A 16,509-nucleotide genomic window follows, 5' to 3' on the forward strand; every position below is an offset into this window, starting at 1 on the left:
GGATGGCTTGGAAATGCGCCTCAGCTGGGTCGTCCTAGGCCGGATGTTCATCCACGGTGGCGGGCACGGTGGTCAAATATATTGCTCCATCTGCGCAGCCTCCTCCATGGCCACGTCCATCTGGTTCCAAAAGGGGGGCCAAGGATCTGCAAGCTCCCCCTCTACATCCCAAATTTTAAGACGAAGGGATGCTCCCCCGGGTGCGCCATTGACGAGGAAGCGGGTGATGAACTGAAGGCATGAGAGATGGGAAATAGGAGGCGCCTGAGAAAGGATTGAGCCGAGAGATCAAAGGGCGCCAGACTTTTATAGGCCACCACAGGCGCCATATAGGAGGTAGCCGAAGAGGCGGCAGGCAGGCAAAGGTGTTGTCTCCTGGTAAGAAACACTGCAGCGACCTGATTGGCCACTTTCGGCCTGCTCACATGGGTCTTCCCGGCATGCTAACACGCGAGTCAGAAGATGATGCCACATGACGAACATCCGACGGGCCACAACGAGAATCCAAGGGCGCGGGTGTGGCTAATGGTTCAGTGCCCGTCGCCGGTTGTGTTTGGGAGGCCGGGATGTTTCAAATTCCGTGTGCGCCTCGAAGAGAAAGAAGCTAAAACATCTCTCCCGCGTTAGCGGCTGGATTTGGCATGATCTCCATATTGTCCCTCATCAGCCTCTAAATATGGAGGCTGCGAGCTCGTTTATCGAGCGAGCTCCATAAAATATGACGATCGAGAGCCGCGTCTCTGCTAGAGTGTCACTTTGGATCAGAATCTTTATATTGACGGTTATTCTGGCGATCACTCTTCTTCTAGGGTTCTTGACTCCTTTAACCCCATGCTTATCTATACTTCTATACTAGTATATAGTGTACCAGTTTGAATTGGAGTTGGCCATCAATCCTAACCATTTTATGTCCCAAATCCAATGGCTAAGAGTTGTTGGTTTTGAAGTGAAATAGTGCATGGTTACTACATCCACCATGTTATAGAACGATTGTGTGATCCTTCTCAGAAAAGTGGCCCATACTGATTCTTCTTCGGCCATGTTGCAGCTTGAGGTCGAAGAAGTGTTGCCCCCAAAAAGATGGTTTTGGCAGAGAAACATAAAGTAAAATTAAATTCCAATTTTTTGAATTATTTTCCTTATTAACATTTTTGGGGATTCTTAGTGAAGACAAATAGATTAAAAGTTTTCTCATAAAAAAAATTTCAGTTCCTTTATAATATAATTTATTTATACGCCATATATCAAGAAAAAAAATCCTTGAATCTATTAGCAAGTCTATGTGTTTTTCCTACCAAAAATCACCCCATAGTGTTAAAACGTGCATTGCACGTGCATACAAACTATGAAGTAGTCTCTTTATTCCATAATGTAGTGCGTCTGCGCTTTCCGAGATCTAACTTTCACCGTAAATTTAACCAACGAGACCAACTGCGACGGAAGCAAATTTTTTTACTCCCACAGCAGTTGATCTAGGAAAACACGGGTTCCCTATATTGTGGAATGGAGGGAGTAGTATACCAAAAGAAAAAGAGCGCTGGTGCTAGCAAGCCCTGGAAACTGGTGGGGTTCCATGCACCCCCGCGCCGCAAATTAGAACTCTCTAGCGAAGCGAAGCTTTTCGTGCGTGACCTATCCATGACCCAATGGTGTGCGTGATTACGATAGCGCTAGCTAGCTGCAAATCACAAGAAAGTTGACGGATGGAGTTTCTTTCAGGCAACAAAAACAACTGGTTTTGTTATGTTCGCTCTTACTTTTATCAGTTTTATTTGTCCTGAGCACGGCCACATCATGCATACGTGTCGTGATGGACGATCTTTTCCTTGAAGATCATGCAGTGGTTGAGCACCGGGCGCCTTCAATCCATCCACGTAGCTAGCTACATGGCGTTGCATGGGTTCAAACGTAGTGATCTGGATTAAAAATTATGTCGACGATCTGTCGCTTTGTTGTTCAATCTAAAGTGACGCAGTGATGCATCATGCATTTATATCATCTAGCGAAAGTTCCTATCTAGCGTCACGTAATAGTTTTTTTATGATGATACGTATCTCATTGGTATCATAAAGATTAAAGTACAAGTCACGTAAAGACTGAAGCGACAAAATTAAAAGGATGACAGAACATTTCTGAGTTTGACACCAACATCCATCATCTGCCTCCGACACCACCGAGTGGTTGAACACGGAGCTCCTCATCTGGTGCACGTAGCTAGCTAATGGTACCAAACTACGGTGCATGCATACAATACAGACGTAATCTAACTTGTAATTACTGTAAATCATTGCTTGCCGCTTGTGACGCATCATCTCCGGCCATGGCCATGGGGCACGCGGCACGTGTGCATGATTAGGAACCAACTGAGAGCAGCTTATGTAGCAGATTAGGCGATCGCAGGAGCATCAATTGATTAAATATTTTTCCCGAAAAAATAAAGCGCGAGCATGTACGTACCAGCTGGTTCTAGAATGGCATGGAACGAGATCACACTAGTAGCTACCTGCCTGACCTCTCATTTGACAGATCAGATCTGTCGACATCGTCCTTCGTAATAACCAGGTCCCCTTATCACGTGGGGGCCGTGCCTAGCTGGCTAGTTATGCGCACTCCACATGCGACGTGCAGATCTGCCACATGTGCACATCACATGAGTAGCTGTTGCTAGGCCGATCGAGTAGCGCGCAGCACAAAACAAAAAAGTCAGTGCCGATCGAGTAGCGCGCAGCACAAAATAAAAAAGTCGGTGGTCTATAGTGTACTTCAACCGTAAACTAATATAAAAGCGTTTAGATCATTATTTTAATAATCTAAACGTTTTTATATTAGTTTACAAAAGGAGTACATACGTAGTACTGTAGTACAGTACTCTGCATTATTTCACTCTGCAACCAACTTGAATTTGCTACTCCGAGTACAGTAATACATGTGCGGTGCGTGCGCAAGGGAAGGCTCGGCTTCCTTGTAGGAGTTGTGATCAGATGGTTGATTCTTGATTGATCAGGCAGGAGGAGGCGCACACGCACGCATCATGAGTGGCGGCTTAGCCGTTTCCTGGTACGAGTATGGACTCGGACGTAGAGGACGTGTCAGTCAATGTTGTTGCTCTCGCTAGATGGCTGCTGCGATTGCGTGATACGGGCCTTGTATTATCGTCATCGCCACCCGTCGCCGTCGGAGAGTCAGTGCACAATTCCACCTTGGATGCACCGCTGATGATTCTCCGGCCGCCGCCTCTCGCCCGTCCTCCAGAATGACCCGCGAGCATACGAGGCCAACTCCAACACACGATCCCAGATGGTCCGTCGTGTCCATTTAAGGCCAAACGAACACAAAACACGATCCAACGCATAAGAGCAAACAAGTTTTTATTTTTCGATCCAATTCCGGCCAAAATTTGGGCCGCGTTTCCATCGAGACGAAAAGCGCATGGACGGTCGGGACGCGCGCCCTTGTCCTCCCTTGGCCTTCCCGTCGGTGGCACAAACACCCTTTTCCTCTTCCCCTTCCCCTCCCTTCGCCGCCGCCACCCGTCGACGCCCATTTTCCTGGCCGCCTTCCTCGCTTTCCAGCCAGGCCGTCCCCAAACCACCACCACGCCATGCCATAGCCCGCCCATGCCCGCGTTTCAAAGGGCGTTTTTGTCGCCGTTCGTGGCTCTTTTGGTGCTGCAACCGGTGGGAGAGAAGCTACGGCCGCCGCCGTCGCCCATCGACCTCATCAGCTTCCAACAGGCGCTGCCTAGCCGTAGGGCGCCGCCCCCTAACTTCAACCTTGCCTGCTGCCTGTGAGGGGAGCTCGAGGTGCTCTTCCCGGCCGCTTCTCCACCACGACCGCGAGGTGTTCGACACTATGCTCACAAGGTACCATGGATAGTGGGGATGAGTATTTCTTCCACAACTTTATTTGTTCATCGGATGATCCGTCCTCGGATGAGGAAGACCTTTTGTGAAGGAAATATGCCCTAGAGGCAATAATAAACTTGTTATTTATATTTTCTTATATCATGATGAATGTTTATTATTCATGCTAGAATTGTATTAACCGGAAACTTAGTACATGTGTGAATACATAGACAAACGGAGTGTCCCTAGTATGCCTCTGCTTGACTAGCTCGTTAATCAAAGATGGTTAAGTTTCCTGACCATAGACATGTTGGAAATATGCCCTAGAGGCAATAATAAAATGGTTATTATTATATTTCCTTGTTCATGATAATTGTTTATTATCCATGCTAAAATTGTATTGATAGGAAACTCAGATACATGTGTGGATACATAGACAACACCATGTCCCTAGTAAGCCTCTACTTGACTAGCTCGTTGATCAATAGATGGTTACGGTTTCCTGACCATGGACATTGGATGTCGTTGATAACGGGATCACATCATTAGGAGAATGATGTGATGGACAAGACCCAATCCTAAGCCTAGCACAAGATCGTGTAGTTCGTTTGCTAAGAGCTTTTCTAATGTCAAGTATCATTTCCTTAGACCATGAGATTGTGCAACTCCCGGATACCGTAGGAATGCTTTGGGTGTACCAAACGTCACAACGTAACTGGGTGGCTATAAAGGTGCACTACAGGTATCTCCGAAAGTGTCTGTTGGGTTGGCACGAATCGAGACTGGGATTTGTCACTCCGTGTAAACGGAGATGTATCTCTGGGCCCACTCGGTAGGACATCATCATAATGTGCACAATGTGACCAAGGAGTTGATCACGGGATGATGTGTTACGGAACGAGTAAAGAGACTTGCCGGTAACGAGATTGAACAAGGTATCGGGATACCGACGATCGAATCTCGGGCAAGTAACATACCGATTGACAAAGGGAATTGTGTACGGGATTGATTGAATCCCCGACATCATGGTTCATCCGATGAGATCATCGTGGAACATGTGGGAGCCAACATGGGTATCCAGATCCCGCTGTTGGTTATTGGCCGGAGAACGTCTCAGTCATGTCTGCATGGTTCCCGAACCCGTAGGGTCTACAAACTTAAGGTTCGATGACGCTAGGGTTATAGGGAATAGATATACGTGGTTACCGAATGTTGTTCGGAGTCCCAGATGAGATCCCGGACGTCACGAGGAGTTCCGGAATGGTCCGGAGGTAAAGATTTATATATGGGAAGTCCTGTTTTGGTCACCGGAAAAGTTTCGGGTGCTATCGGTAACGTACCGGGACCACCGGGAGGGTCCCGGGGGTCCACCAGGTGGGGCCACCGGCCCCGGAGGGCTGCGTGGGCCAAGTGTGGGAGGGGACCAGCCCCAGGTGAGCTGGTGCGCCCCCCCCCCACCAGGGCCCAAGGCGCAGGGAAGGGGGAGGGGGGAAACCCTAGGCTCAGATGGGCCTAAGGCCCACCTAGGGTGCGCCCCCCCTCTCCCCCCCTCTCGCCACCCCCCCTAGATGCATCTAGGGCTGGCCGCACCCCTTGGGGGGGGAACCCTAGATGGGGGCGCAGCCCCTCCCCCTCCCCTATATATAGTGGGGGTTTTGGGGCTGCCATACAGATGAGTCTCCCTCTCTCTTGGCGCAGCCCTACCCCTCTCCCTCCTCGTCTCTTGCGGTGCTTGGCGAAGCCCTGCTGGAGTGCCACACTCCTCCACCACCACCACGCCATCGTGCTGCTGCTGGAAGGAGTCTTCCCCAACCTCTCCCTCTCTCCTTGCTGGATCAAGGCGTGGGAGACGTCACCGGGCTGCACGTGTGTTGAACGCGGAGGCGCCGTGGTTCGGCGCTTAGATCGGAATCAACCGCGATCTGAATCGCTACGAGTACGACTCCTTCATCCGCGTTCTTGCAACGCTTCCGCTTAGCGATCTACAATGGTATGTAGATGCACTCCCCTTCCCCTCGTTGCTAGATTACTCCATAGATTGATCTTGGTGATGGGTAGAAAATTTTGAATTTCTGCTACGTTACCCCAATAGTGGCATCATGAGCTAGGTCTATGCGTAGTTTCTATGCACGAGTAGAACACAAAGTAGTTGTGGGCGTCGATTTTGTCAATTTACTTGCCGTTACTAGTCTTATCTTGATTCGGCGGCATCGTGGGATGAAGCGGCCCGGACCGACCTTACACGTACACTTACGTGAGACAGGTTCCACCGACTGACATGCACTAGTTGCATAAGGTGGCTAGCGGGTGTCTGTCTCTCCCACTTTAGTCGGATCGGATTCGATGAAAAGGGTCCTTATGAAGGGTAAATAGAAATTGGCATATCACGTTGTGGCTTTTGCGTAGGTAAGAAACGTTCTTGCTAGAATCCCATAGCAGCCACGTAAAACATGCAACAACAATTAGAGGACGTCTAACTTGTTTTTGCAGGGTATGCTATGTGATGTGATATGGCCAAAAGGATGTGATGAATGATATATGTGATGTATGAGATTGATCATGTTCTTGTAATAGGAATCACGACTTGCATGTCGATGAGTATGACAACCGGCAGGAGCCATAGGAGTTGTCTTAATTTATTGTATGACCTGCGTGTCAATGAAAACGCCATGTAATTACTTTACTTTATTGCTAACCGTTAGCCATAGTAGTAGAAGTAATAGTTGGCGAGACAACTTCATGAAGACACGATGATGGAGATCATGATGATGGAGATCATGGTGTCATGCCGGTGACGAAGGTGATCATGCCGCGCCTCGAAGATGGAGATCAAAAGGCGCAAGATGATATTGGCCGTATCATGTCACTTTATGATTTGCATGTGATGTTTGTCATGTTTACATCTTATTTGCTTAGAACGACGGTAGCATAAACAAGATGATCCCTCACTAAAATTTCAAGAGACGTGTTCCCCCTAACTGTGCACCGTTGCGAAGGTTCGTTGTTTCAAAGCACCACGTGATGATCGGGTGTGATAGATTCTAACGTTCGAATACAACGGGTGTTGACGAGCCTAGCATGTACAGACATGGCCTCGGAACACATGCGAAACACTTAGGTTGACTTGACGAGCCTAGCATGTACAGACATGGCCTCGGAACACAAGAGACCGAAAGGTCGAACATGAGTCGTATAGTAGATACGATCAACATGGAGATGTTCACCGATGATGACTAGTCCGTCTCACGTGATGATCGGACACGACCTAGTTTGACTCGGATCATGTATCACTTAGATGACTAGAGGGATGTCTATCTGAGTGGGAGTTCATTAATCAGATGAACTTAATTATCATGAACATAGTCAAAAGGTCTTTGCAAATTATGTCATAGCTTACGCTTTAGTTCTACTGTTTAAGATATGTTCCTAGTGAAAATTTAGTTGAAAGTTGATAGTAGCAATTATGCGGACTGGGTCCGTGAACTGAGGATTGTCCTCATTGCTGCACAGAAGGCTTATGTCCTTAATGCACCGCTCGGTGTGCTGAACCTCAGCGTCGTCTGTAGATGTTGCGAAACATCTGACACACACGTTTTGATGACTAAGTGATAGTTCAGTGCGTAATGCTAACGGTTTAGAATTGTGGCACCAAAGACGTTTTTGAAACGTCGCAGAACATATGAGATGTTCCGAAGACTGAAATTGGGATTTCAGACTAGTGCCCACGTCAAGAGGTGTGAGACCTCCGACAAGTTTCTTAAGCCTACAAACTAAGGGAGAAAAGCTCAATCATTGAGCGTGTGCTCAGATTGTCTGAGTACTACAATCGCTTGAATCGAGTGGGAGTTATCTTCCAGATGAGATAGTGATGGTTCTCCAAAGTCACTACCACCAAGCTACTGGAGCTTCGTGATGAACTATAACATATCAGGGATAGATATGATGATCCTTGAGCTATTCGCGATGTTTGACACCGCGAAAGTAGAAATCAAGAAGGAGCATCAATTGTTGATGGTTAGTAAAACCACTAGTTTCTAAAAGGGCAAGGGCAAAAGGGACACTTCATGAAACAGTAAATCATTTGCTGCTCTAGTGAAGAATCCCAAGGTTGAACCCAAACCCAAGACTAAGTGCTTCTGTAATGAGGGGAACGGTCACTGAAGCAGAACTACCCTAGATACTTGGTAGATGAGAAGGCAGGCAAGGTCGACAGAAGTATATTGGATATACATTATATGAATGTGTACTTTACTAGTACTCCTAGCAGCACCAGGGTATTAGATACCGGTTCGGTTGCTAAGTGTTAGTAACTCGAAATAAAAGCTGCGGAATAAATGGAGACTAGCTAAAGGTGAGATGACGATATGTTGGAAGTGTTTCCAAGGTTGATGTGATCAAGCATCACATGCTCCCTCTACCATCGAGATTGGTGTTAAACCTAAATAATTGTTATTTGGCGTTTGCGTTGAGCATAAACATGATTGGATTATGTTTATCGCAATACGGTTATTCATTTAAGGAGAATAATGGTTACTCTGTTTATTTGAATAATACCTTCAATGGTCTTGCACCTAAAATGAATCTCGATCGTAGTGATACACATGTTCATGCCAAAAGATATAAGATAGTAATGATAGTACCACATACTTGTGGCACTGCTATTTGAGTCATATTGGGATAGAACGCATGAAGAAGCTCCATGTTGATGGATCTTTGGAATCACTCATTTTTGAAAAGATTGAGACATGCGAACCATGTCTATTGGTATATATGCATGAAGAAACTCCATGTAGATGGATCGTTTGGACTCACTTGATTTTGAATCACTTGAGACATGCAAATCATACCACAGGGGCAAGATGACTTAAAGGCCTCGTTTTCAGTAAAATGGAACAAGAAAGCAACTTGTTGGAAGTAATACATTTTGATGTGTGCAGTCCAATGAGTGCTGAGGCATGCAGTGGATATCGTTATGTTCTTACTTCACAGACGATTTGAGTAGATGCTGAGTGTATTTACTTAATGAAACACTAGTCTGAATTATTGAAAGGTTCAAGTAATTTCAGAGTGAAGTTGAAGATCATCATGACAAGAAGATAAAATGTCTATGATATGATCATAGAGATGAATATCTGAGTTACGTGTTTGGTACACAATTAAGACATTGTGGAAATTGTTTCACGACTAATACCGCCTGGAACACTATAGTGTGATGGTGTGTCCGAACATCATAACTACACCCTATTTGATATGGTGCATACCATGATGTCTCTTATCGAATTACCACTATCGTTCATGGGTTAGGCATTAGAGACAACCGCATTCACTTTAAATAGGGCACCACGCAATTCCGTTGAGACGACACCGTATGAACTATGGTTTAGAGAAACCTAAGCTGTCGTTTCTTAAAAGTTTGGGGCTACGACGCTTATGTGAAAAAGTTTCAGGCTGATAAGCTCGAACCCAAAGCGGATAAATGCATCTTCATAGAATACCCAAAACAGTTGGGTATACCTCCTATTTCAGATCTGGAAGCAAAATTGATTGTTTCTAGAAACGGGTCCTTTCTCGAGGAAAAATTTCTCTCGAAAGAATTGAGTGGGAGGATGGTGGAGACTTGATGAGGTTATTGAACCATGACTTCAACTAGTGTGTAGCAGGGCACAGGAAGTTGTTCCTGTGGCACCTACACCAATTGAAGTGGAAGCTTATGATAGTGATCATGAAACTTCGGATCAAGTCACTACCAAACCTCGTAGGTCGATAAGGATGCGTACTACTTCAGAGTGGTACGTAATCCTGTCTTGGAAGTCATGTTGCTAGACAACAATGAACCTACGAGCTATGGAGAAGCGATGGTGGGCCCGGATTCCGACGAATGGCTCGAGGCCATAAAATCTGAGAGAGGATCCATGTACTTGATGGTCGTAAGGCTGTTGGGTGCAGATGTATTTTAAAAGGAAGACAGACAATAATGGTAAGTGTCACCATTAAGAAAGCTCGACTTGTCGTTAAGATGTTTTCCGGCAAGTTCAAGGAGTTGACTGCGATGAGACTTTCTCACTCGTAGCGATGCTAAGAGTCTGTTAGAGTTATATTAGCAGTTACTGCATTATTTATGAAATCTTGCAGATAGGATGTCAAAACATTGTTTCCTCGACGATTTTCTTGAGGAAAGGTTGTATGTGATACAACCAGAAGGTTTTGTCAATCCTGAAAGATGCTAACAAGTATGCAAAGCTCCAGCAATCATTCTAAGGACTGGAGTAAGCATCTCAGAGTTGGAATGTACGCTTTGATGAGATGATCAAACATTTTGGGTTTATACAAAGTTTATGAGAAACTTGTATTTCCAAAGAAGTGAGTGGGAGCACTATAGAATTTTTGATGAGTATATGTTGTTAACATATTGTTGATCAGAAATGATGTAGAATTTCTGGAAAGCATACAGGGTTATTTGAAAAGTGTTTTTCAATGGAAAACCTGGATTAAGCTACTTAAACATTGAGCATCAAGATCTATAAGGATAGATCAAAAATGCCTAATAGTGCTTTCAAATGAATACATACCGTGACAAGATTTTGAAGGAGTTCAAAATAGATCAGCAAAGGAGTTCTTGGCTTTGTTACAAGGTGTGAGTATTGAGTAAGACTCAAGACCTGACCACGGCAGAAGAGAGAGAAAGGACGAAGGTCGTCCCCTATGCTTTAGACGTAGGCTCTACAGTATGCTATGCTGTGTACCGCACCTAAAGTGTGCCTTGCCATGAGTTGGTCAAGGGGTACAAGAGTGATCCAGGAATGGATCACATGACAGCGGTCGAACTTATCCTTAGTAACTAGTAGACTAAGGAATTTTCTCGATTATGGAGGTGGTAAAAGAGTTCGTCGTAAAGGGTTACGTCGATGCAAGCTTTGACACTAATCCGGATGACTCTGAGTAGTAAACCGGATTCGTATAGTAGAGCAGTTATTTGGAATAGCTCCAAGTAGCGCGTGGTAGGTACATCTACAAGATGACATAGAGATTTGTAAAGCACACACGGATCTGAATGTTGCAGACCCGTTGACTAAAACCTCTCTCACAAGCAGAACATGATCAAACCCTAGTAAACTCTTTGGGTGTAGTCGCATGGCGATGTGGACTATGAGTGTTAATCACATGGCGATGTGAACTAGATTATTGACTCTAGTGCAAGTGGGAGACTGTTGGAAATATGCCCTAGAGGCAATAATTAAATGGTTATTATTATATTTCCTTGTTCATGATAATTGTTTATTATCCATGCTAAAATTGTTTTGATAGGAAACTCAGATACATGTGTGGATACATAGACAACACCATGTCCCTAGTAAGCCTCTACTTGACTAGCTCGTTGATCAATAGATGGTTACGGTTTCCTGACCATGGACATTGGATGTCGTTGATAACGGGATCACATCATTAGGAGAATGATGTGATGGACAAGACCCAATCCTAAGCCTAGCACAAGATCGTGTAGTTCGTTTGCTAAGAGCTTTTCTAATGTCAAGTATCATTTCCTTAGACCATGAGATTGTGCAACTCCCGGATACCGTAGGAATGCTTTGGGTGTACCAAACGTCACAACGTAACTGGGTGGCTATAAAGGTGCACTACAGGTATCTCCGAAAGTGTCTGTTGGGTTGGCACGAATCGAGACTGGGATTTGTCACTCCGTGTAAACGGAGATGTATCTCTGGGCCCACTCGGTAGGACATCATCATAATGTGCACAATGTGACCAAGGAGTTGATCACGGGATGATGTGTTACGGAACGAGTAAAGAGACTTGCCGGTAACGAGATTGAACAAGGTATCGGGATACCGACGATCGAATCTCGGGCAAGTAACATACCGATTGACAAAGGGAATTGTGTACGGGATTGATTGAATCCCCGACATCATGGTTCATCCGATGAGATCATCGTGGAACATGTGGGAGCCAACATGGGTATCCAGATCCCGCTGTTGGTTATTGGCCGGAGAACGTCTCAGTCATGTCTGCATGGTTCCCGAACCCGTAGGGTCTACAAACTTAAGGTTCGATGACGCTAGGGTTATAGGGAATAGATATACGTGGTTACCGAATGTTGTTCGGAGTCCCAGATGAGATCCCGGACGTCACGAGGAGTTCCGGAATGGTCCGGAGGTAAAGATTTATATATGGGAAGTCCTGTTTTGGTCACCGGAAAAGTTTCGGGTGCTATCGGTAACGTACCGGGACCACCGGGAGGGTCCCGGGGGTCCACCAGGTGGGGCCACCGGCCCCGGAGGGCTGCGTGGGCCAAGTGTGGGAGGGGACCAGCCCCAGGTGAGCTGGTGCGCCCCCCCCCACCAGGGCCCAAGGCGCAGGGAAGGGGGAGGGGGGAAACCCTAGGCTCAGATGGGCCTAAGGCCCACCTAGGGTGCGCCCCCCCTCTCCCCCCCTCTCGCCGCCCCCCCTAGATGCATCTAGGGCTGGCCGCACCCCTTGGGGAAGAACCCTAGATGGGGGCGCAGCCCCTCCCCCTCCCCTATATATAGTGGGGGTTTTGGGGCTGCCATACAGATGAGTCTCCCTCTCTCTTGGCGCAGCCCTACCCCTCTCCCTCCTCGTCTCTTGCGGTGCTTGGCGAAGCCCTGCTGGAGTGCCACACTCCTCCACCACCACCACGCCGTCGTGCTGCTGCTGGAAGGAGTCTTCCCCAACCTCTTCCTCTCTCCTTGCTGGATTAAGGCGTGGGAGACGTCACCGGGCTGCACGTGTGTTGAACGCGGAGGCGCCGTGGTTCGGCGCTTAGATCGGAATCAACCGCGATCTGAATCGCTACGAGTACGACTGCTTCATCCGCGTTCTTGCAACGCTTCCGCTTAGCGATCTACAATGGTATGTAGATGCACTCCCCTTCCCCTCGTTGCTAGATTACTCCATAGATTGATCTTGGTGATGCGTAGAAAATTTTGAATTTCTGCTACGTTACCCCAACAAGACATGTGTTGTCATTTGATCAACGGGATCACATCATTAGAGAATGATGTGATGGACAAGACCCATTCGTTAGCTTAGCATAATGAGCGTTTAGTTTTATTGCTATTGCTTTCTTCATGACTTATACATATTCCTCTGACTATGAGATTATGCAACTCCCGAATACTGGAGGAGCACTTTGTGTGTTATCAAACGTCACAACGTAACTGGGTGATTATAAAGATGCTCTACAGGTGTCTCTGAAGGTGTTTGTTGAGTTGGCATAGATCAAGATTAGGATTTATCACTCCGTGTATCGGAGAGGTATCTCTGGGCCCTCTCGGTAATGCACATCACTATAAGCCTTGCAAGCAATGTGACTAATGAGTTAGTTAAGGGATGATGCATTACGGAACGAGTAAAGAGGCTTGCCGGTAACGAGATTGAACTAGGTATGATGATACCGATGATCGAATATCGGGCAAGTAACATACTGATGACAAAGGGAATGACGTATGTTGTTATGCGGTTTGACCGATAAAGATCTTCGTAGAATATGTAGGAGCCAATATGAGCATCCAGGTTCCGCTATTGGTTATTGACCTGAGATGTGTCTCGGTCATGTCTACATAGTTCTCGAACCCGCAGGGTTCGCACGCTTAATGTTCGATGATGATTTGTATTATGAGTTATTTGTTTTGGTGACCTAAGTTTGTTCGGAGTCCCGGATGAGATCACGGACATGACGAGGAGTCTCGAAATGGTTGAGAGGTAAAGATTCATATATTGGAAGGTTATATACGGACACTGGAATGGTTCCGAAGAAGATCAGGGATTTTTCGGAGTACCGGAAGGTTACCGGAACCCCCCGGGAAAGTTATTGGGCCTATTGGGCCATAGTGGAGGAGAGGAGGCAGGCCACTGGAGGAGGCGCCCCCCCCCTTGCCCAATCCGAATTGGACAAGGGGAGGGGGCGCGGCCCCCTCTTTCCTTCTCCCCCTCTCTCCCTTTCCCCTTTCCCTCTCCGTTGGAAGGAAGGAGGGGGGCCCAATCCTACTTGGACTGGGAGTCCAAGTAGGACCCCCCTGGCGCGCCCTCCTTGGCCGCCAGCCTCCTCCTCCCCCCTTTATATACAGGGGCAGGGGGCACCCCAAAGGCACATCAATTGTCCCTTAGCTGTGTGCGGTGCCCCACTCCACAGTTTACCACCTCGGTCATATTGTCGTAGTGCTTAGGCGAAGCCCTGCGCGGATCACATCACCAACACCGTCGCCACACCGTCATGCTGACGGAACTCTCCCTCGACCTCTACTGAATCAAGAGCTCGAGGGACGTCATCGTGCTGAACGTGTGCTGAACACGGAGGTGCCGTACATTCGGTACTTGGATCGGTTGGATCATGAAGACGTTCGACTACATCAACCGCATTAACATAACGCTTCCGCTTTTGGTCTACGAGGGTACGTGGACACACTCTCCCCTCTCGTTGCTAGGCATCTCCTAGATAGATCTTGCGTGATCGTAGGATTTTTTTTTGAATTACTACGTTCCCCAACAGTGGTACCAGAGCCAGGTCTATGCGTAGATGATATGAACGAGTAGAACATAATGAGTTGTGGGCGATAATAGTCATACTTCTTACCACCAATGTCTTACTTTGATTCGGTGGTATTGTTGGATGAAGCGGCCTGGACCGACATTACATGACCGCGTTCATGAGACTGGTTCTACCGACATGCTTCACACACAGGTGGCTGGCGAGTGTCTGTTTCTCCAACTTTAGTTGAATCGAGTTTGACTACGGCCGGTCCTTGTTGAAGGTTAAAACAGCACACTTGACAAAAAATCGTTGTGGTTTTGATGTGTAGGTAAGAACGGTTCTTGCTAGAAGCCCGTAGCAGCCACATAAAACTTGCAACAACAAAGTAGAGGACGTCTAACTTGTTTTTGCAGGGCATGTTGTGATGTGATATGGTCAAGACGTGATGAGATATAAATTGTTGTATGAGATGATCATGTTTTGTAGAAGTTATCGGCAACTGGCCGGAGCCTTATGGTTGTCGCTTTATTGTATGAAATGCAATCACCATGTAATTGGTTTACTTTATCACTAAGCGGTAGCGATAGTCGTAGAAGCAATAGTTGGCGAGACGACAATGATGCTACGATGGAGATCAAGGTGTCAAGCCGGTGACGATGGAGATCATGACGGTGCTTTGGAGATGGAGATCAAAGGCACAAGATGATGATGGCCATATCATGTCACATTTTTTGATTGCATGTGATGCTTATCTTTTGTGCATCTTCTTTTGCTTAGTACGGCGGCAGCATTATAAGATGATCCCTCCCTAAATTTCAAGGTATAAGTGTTCTCCCTAAGTATGCACCGTTGCTACAGTTCGTTGTGCCGAGAAACCACGTGATGATCGGGTGTGATAGGCTCTACGTTCACATACAACGGGTGCAAACCAGTTTTGCACATGCAGAATACTCGGGTTAAACTTGACGAGACTAGAATCCAGATATGGCCTCGGAACACTGAGACCGAAAGGTCGAACGTGAATCATATAGTAGATATGATGAACATAGTGATGTTCACCATTGAAAACTACTTCATATCACGTGATGATCGGACATGGTTTAGTTGATATGGATCACGTGGTCATTTAGATGACTAGAGGGATGTCTATCTAAGTGGGAGTTCTTTTGTAATATGATTAATTGAACTTAATTTATCATGAACTTAGTACCTGATAGTTTTTGCATATCTATGTTGTTGTAGATCAATGGCCCGTGCTACCGTTCCCTTGACTTTTAATGCGTTCCTAGAGAAAGCTAAGTTGAAAGATGATGGTAGCAACTACACAGACTGGGTCCATAGCTAGAGGATTATCCTCATTGCTGCACAGAAGAATTGCGTCCTGGAAGCACCGCTAGGTGCAAAACCCGCTGCAGGAGCAACTGCGGACGTTATGAACATCTGGCAGAGCAAAGCTGATGACTACTCAATAGTTCGGTGTGCCATGCTTTACGGCTTAGAATCGGGACTTCAAAGATGTTTTGAACATCATGGAGCATATGAGATGTTCCAGGAGTTGAAGTTAATATTTCAAGCAAATGCCCGAGTTGAGAGATATGAAGTCTCCAACAAGTTCTATAGTTGCAAAATGGAGGAGAATAGTTCAGTCAGTGAACATATACTCAAAATGTCTGGGTATCATAACCACTTGACTCAACTGGGAGTTAATCTTCCTGATGATAGTGTAATTGACAGAGTTCTTCAATCACTGCCACCAAGCTATAAAGGCTTCATGATGAACTATAATATGCAAGGGATGGAAAAGACAATTCCCAAGCTCTTCGCAATGCTAAAGGCTGCGGAGGTAGAAATCAAGAAGGAGCATCAAGTGTTGATGGTTAACAAGACCACTAGTTTCAAGAGAAAGAGCAAAGGGAAGAAGGGGAACTTCAAGAAGAACAGCAAGCAAGTTGCTGCTCAAGGGAAGAATCCCAAGTCTAGACCTAAGCCTGTAACTGAGTGCTTCTACTGCAAAGGGACTGGTCACTGGAAGCGGAACTGCCCCAAGTATTTGGCGGATAAGAAGGATGGCATAGTGAAAGGCATATTTGATATACATGTTATTGATGTGTACCTTGCTAATTCTCATAGTAGCGCCTGGGTATTTGATATTGGTTC

The sequence above is a fragment of the Triticum aestivum genome, chromosome 2D, assembly GCF_018294505.1.
Source record: "Triticum aestivum cultivar Chinese Spring chromosome 2D, IWGSC CS RefSeq v2.1, whole genome shotgun sequence".
Lineage (NCBI taxonomy): Eukaryota > Viridiplantae > Streptophyta > Magnoliopsida > Poales > Poaceae > Triticum > Triticum aestivum.